This window comes from Aethalodelphis obliquidens, unplaced genomic scaffold (genome assembly GCF_003676395.1).
Source record: "Aethalodelphis obliquidens isolate GAN/ISIS:26980383/991018 unplaced genomic scaffold, ASM367639v1 scaffold3, whole genome shotgun sequence".
Lineage (NCBI taxonomy): Eukaryota > Metazoa > Chordata > Mammalia > Artiodactyla > Delphinidae > Aethalodelphis > Aethalodelphis obliquidens.
This window is the reverse complement of record NW_020837947.1, coordinates 73337509-73343159: the sequence shown is the minus strand read 5'-3', so window position 1 is coordinate 73343159 and position 5651 is coordinate 73337509. Positions and strand designations below refer to the sequence as shown.

General features: G+C 36.3%; 1 non-coding gene across 1 annotated transcript; it reads left to right on the top strand.

Annotated features, from left to right (window-relative positions):
* The first annotated feature begins 3468 nt into the window (after positions 1-3468).
* Positions 3469-3602, top strand: LOC113613376 (small nucleolar RNA SNORA70). The gene has a single exon (XR_003430216.1). It is a non-coding gene; the product is annotated as a small nucleolar RNA SNORA70 (small nucleolar RNA).
* Positions 3603-5651: the final 2049 nt, after the last annotated feature.

Genomic DNA, 5651 nt, shown 5'->3' with positions numbered 1-5651 from the left:
GGCGGAGTTCCAGATACTATCCATTTTGTATTATCCTTGTCTTTCTTCCTGTTGTATATACCCTTCTACTTATACACAGGCTCTTAAAAATTTTGCTTTCATAGGCACTTTGTATATATATTTATTTTCCTCTCTCTCCTACTTTAGCAGTTTCTCCCTCTTCCTTGCATGTTCTCAAAGCATTCAGAAATTCAAACATAATCCAAGATCTTTCTGTATAATCAAAAAAAAGCAAAAAAATTCTTTCATCAGAAGTCTGCTTCCAGATTCCATCACATTTTAATGTTTTCCTTAGTAGGATCAACAAACAAACAATAATAACAAAAAACCCAACCTCTCAAGACTTCGTTTAAATTTCCATTCTTGACTTCTCGATTTTTCATTCACTTTCCAGTGGTCTGGTTTTCATCTCCATTCCCCTCTAAAATTGTTGTTTCATGACTTCCATGTTATCAAATCAAAAGGATACTTCTCGTCCTCATTTCCCTGTGTTTCTTAGTATTCAACACAGATCACCACTCACTTTACATTGAAATAATTTTTTTCTTGGATTCCAGAACACCATATTCTCTTGGTTATCCACATAAGGAATAATTTGATTTTGGAATAAGAAAAGAGATCACCGGATATCTTTTTAATGCCATGCTGCAGCCTAGAGGGATTGTCTGATTGTATGGGGATTCTGAGCCTTGCCTTTGATCTGTTTTACAACTGGGAATTATAGATAACTGAAAGCAATGGAAATAATTCTTGTCTACAGACATGAAAATAAATTGTATCTGGTGAGGGAAATAATTCTTACCCTCTCCCCTTCTTACCAATAAACCCAGTTTGGGGGTCCATTTATAAATTTATTATTTCTTTAATCCATATAAGCTTGTGATTCTTTGACTTCTCCTTTGAATTGGTTGTGACATCTGTCTGGTTCCCTTAATTAATGAGATAAAGTTTTGACACATATTTATTTCATGTCTGTATGAGAGTTATGGTTCTTACTTCCAAAGAAGGTTTCCTTTAACACCACTTCTCCTTGATCTGACTGGCTACTGTTTCTCAGTCTCATTGGTTGGCTTCTACTTTTTCTACAGACGATTAGCTTTTGCTCTATTTTCCCAATAAGTAATAGAATTTGGGCAACCTCAGTTTTCAGTGATATCTCTATGCTGATTACTTCCAAATATTTATCTGTTGCTTTAACCTTTCACCTGAGATCCAGAATCATATATCCAATAACTTATTGAAGAGCTAAGTTTTATTGACAGTGAGTGTTTTGCAAGAAAACAAAATGGACTTCTTCATTACTGCTCTCCCTCCATCCACAAAGAAAAACAACAACAACAATAATAAGCAATCCATCAAAAAACAAACTTGTTCCTCTCCCGGTTTCCTCATTTCAATAAATGTTAATACCATCTAGCCAACTGGCTCAAGCAAGAAACTCAAAACTCCATAGTATTTTATCCATCAATAATCTCTGTTTCTTCTACCCTAAAGTATCTCAAATTGGTTACTTGTCTTAATTTTTACCATCACCATCACATCATCTCTTGCCTAGAACATCATAAGGGCTGTCTGGTTTGTCTTGCTATTTCCATTCTTGCCCTTCTGTATTCCATTTGCTACAAAGCAGCCAGACTGATCTTTTTAAACACAAATCAGATTATTTCACTTTAACACTTAAGACCCTTTCATAGCTTCCAATTTCATTTGGAAGAAAATTCAGATTCCTCACTATGGCTTACATAATTCTCTTTCTCCCCAAATCATTTCTCTTACTAATTGCTGTCTCACTTACTATGCTCCAGCTATGGAGGACTTATTTCTTTTCCTTGAATAATCACAAACCTTTCCTGTTTCTAGGGCTTTACACTTACTTTCCTCTACGTAGAACATACTCTGACTTTTCATAAGCTTCACTCTTTCCTGTTTGAATCTGAAAAAAAGTATTTTCAGATTTCAAATCACCTTTCTCAGAGTTCTCATCTTATCCTGCCTAAAGTAGCCTCATCCCCTCTTATTTTCTGTCTCACCACTTAGCCTTTCTCCTTCACATTTACCACAAACGACAATATCTTTCTTTGAATTTTTAAAACGGCTTTTATGTGTTTATATCTGCCCAGCTCTGCCTTCTCCACTTCCCCTTTCCTCTACAGAATACAATACCCCAGGGAGGCAAATACCTTGCCTGCCCTTTTCATCCTCTTATTCCCAGAATCCAGGATAAACCCTAGATCATAAAAGACACTTACAATGTTTTTTAAAACATGAATGAATTGATAAAGTATTAATCTTATACTTGTGAAATAATATTTTATCAGTATCTACCTCAGTCTCTCTACTATAGAAAATGAAATGCAACTTGTGATGTAACTTTTACTCATTCCTGGCTTCCTAGGACTGGTATCATGCCTGGTGCATAGTAGGCACTCAATAAATATTTTTTAAATACATGAACGAATGAAGTAAGTAATATAATCCCAAGGTCAGAACAGATTCTTTGCTGCCACTTTCCTGCCATAGGCCAGCTTATAGCTCCAGTATTTGAGGCCAAATGGGTGCCAAGTCTGGCACAGGACTGAGTCTAGAGATGAAGGATGATTAGACTTGGGTAAGAGTTAGAGGAGCAGGCAGGAAACAGGCAGACCATTGTACTACTTTTAGCCTCTAGGTCATTTATTTTGATGACTAGTTTTTGACTCAGACTCACATTATGGGATGTCAAAGTCTATACATCTATAACATTATGGTTCATTTACTTTCTTCTCAATAAATAGCCTTATCCATTTGATTATGGAGCACATTTTATCTTATGCATGCTCTCTCTCCCACCGGAAACTTTCCTGACAGAGGGAAAACTTTGCGTTTGTCGGCTGTCTGATAACCATATCCATAAGTTTTATTTGAGTTTACTTTAGTAGTTGCAGGAGTTGAATTACACTGCCTAAATCAGGACAACTTTTTCTCAACTCCAAACATTGAAAAACCCTCAATTAAAATTTTAATACAATCTCACATTTCTTGGAAAGCTTAACAGAACCTATATTAATAGTAAGAGAGATTTGAAATATATTTGAATATTTTTCTGGAAATTATGTATACATACATAAATTATTAGTAGGAACACTAGACAAGGCTCATTTTTATTGCATTAGTATTTCTTAAAAAACACCAAAGTGAAATACCTAAAACAAACTCCAAATGGAGCAGAAATCAGAGGAGGTAGCACATAATTGCTTTTATTTAGAACAGAAATCTTGATTGGTGAGTTTTTTTTCTTTATTTTTTAAGCAGGTAGAAAATTATTTCTAATGGAACCAATGTAACATAGACTTACACAAATCTATTATGTGAATAATGTCTTATTTCAGTTAATTCTGATTGTGATGTTTTAGGATCAATTTAGCCTGCTAGGAAATCTTGAATTTGGATAATTTTTAAATATAAGTACTGATGATTAAAAAAAGAGTTTAGCAGCCAATTAAGCCGACTGTGTTCTTTTCCCGATGGGGGCCCCATGTGCAATGGCTGTAAAGAGTAGCCTCCTTGGTAGTGTACCAGCCTGTTGCCTGTATGGGTTGCCCTGAGGGACCTTGGAGACAGCTCTTTCCAGTGGACATTAATGACAGGCATGCTGTCCCCAGTCTAGGCTCCAGACAGGTATGCGTGGTGCCTTTGGAAAGCCCAGGGCACAGTGGCCAGGGTCCACATTGGCCAAGTCATAATGTCCATCCGTATCAAGCTGCAGAACAAGAAGCATGTGATTGAGGCCCTCCGCAGGGCCAAGTTCAAGTTCCCTGGCTGCCAGAAGATCCACATCTCCAAGAAGTGGGGATTTACTAAGTTTAATGCAGACGAATTTGAAAACATGGTGGCAGAAAAGCGGCTCATTCCCGACGGCTGTGGGGTCGAATACATCCCTAATCGTGGCCCTCTGGACCCATGGCAGGCCCTGCGCTCGTGAGAGCCTTGGCACTGTCCCCTCCTTACTCATGCCCACCAATAAATTCTACTTTCTTATCAAAAAAAAAAAGTCTATTTTACTTAGAGCAAAAGAAGATTCAGCTTTGATGGTGACTGTTCATTAATGTGCGAGTAGAAGAACTGCTCTAAACTCAGATAAGACTTAATTCCTTAAAGCTATCCATAATTTAGGAATAACCCCTTGCTAGAAAGTGACATAGTATATACATATATAAAATTTAAATGTACAGATTAAGTAAGAATTTAATAATCTCAATAACTATCAGGTCCAACTAAGAATAATTTAGGGATAATTTGGGTTAATGGAAAGGATCTTAAACAAAGAATGAGAACTCTGCATTCCAATTCTAGGTCTGACCTGAATTTATTTTATTCTAGGACAAGTAAATTTATCCCAGTGAACTAGAAATCTTCATCTGTAAAATAAGGGGATAAGACATCTTATGTTTCTATGCTTATACATAAAGCTCAGCCCTTCATTGAACAATAGGGTATAAGGAGTTATGATCAAGCCTTAACTTATCCACTACTGTACTTAAAGTTTATATTCACAGAGAGAAATAAAAAATCAAAGAATCTAGTCTAAGGATGTTTTTATATATCACACTTCTTGAGAAATACCTAAATGATTATTTTTGCCTTTTCGTATCACTTTTTTTTTTTTTTTTTGCGGTATGCAGGCCTCTCACTGTTGTGGCCTCTCCCGTTGCGGAGCACAGGTTCTGAACGCGCAGGCTCAGCGGCCATGGCTCACGGGCCCAGCCGCTCCGCGGCATGTGGAGTCTTCCCAGGCCGGGGCACGAACCCGTGTCCCCTGCATCGGCAGGCGGACTCTCAACCACTGTGCCACCAGGGAAGCCCTGTATCACTTTTGCTTTCCTGATCCAAGTGGATCTGATGGCTACGATCAGTTGTTGGATTCCTTATTCTTAAAGAAAATAAGGTCAAAGGAAAGAATAGTCTCGATTCTAGAAACTCTTCTCACTCACTGTCTCCTTGGGATTGTTTTTTTAATACATTGCCTCATCTGCTCTGTTACCTACCTGAGTTTTTGAATAAAATTTTAAAATTAATTATAAGCATTTTTCATGCCTATATACTCTTTACAGAATATTGGAACATATATGACTATGAGTACAGAGAATATAACTAAATATAACAATAGTCATTGTCTATTTGGAAAAATTGTAACCTATGCTAATGTCATTTATTCCTTCTTTGGAGATGAAGAGTAATTCAGCTGATCTAATAGTCTTGTGAAATAGGTAAGAAATGTTTCCTACTGCCTGCACACATATGAAAATAAAAATAACAAAAAAGTAAATAAATTACCTAAGATATCTAAATGAGTAAATGGAAAGCTAGGAAATAAACATTATAGCTGGAATTAAGATAAAAACACTAAGACAGTATATTAAATTACAGCTTAACTAGTTTTAAATCATTGAAAGCTTGAATTCATTATGCATTGTGCAGTATATAAAGTGATTCATATAAATACATCAAGAAAATTCATGTCCTATCTTTTAAAATTAATCCAGGCCACCATTAAGTTTGGTTAGTAATGAATTTTGAAAAGAGAGAGTTTAGAGCAGACACCTCTTATTGTTAAGTTTTTCTTTTAAGCAGAGTGACCCAGAAACATCGTCGTCCACTGTGCCCACAGCAAA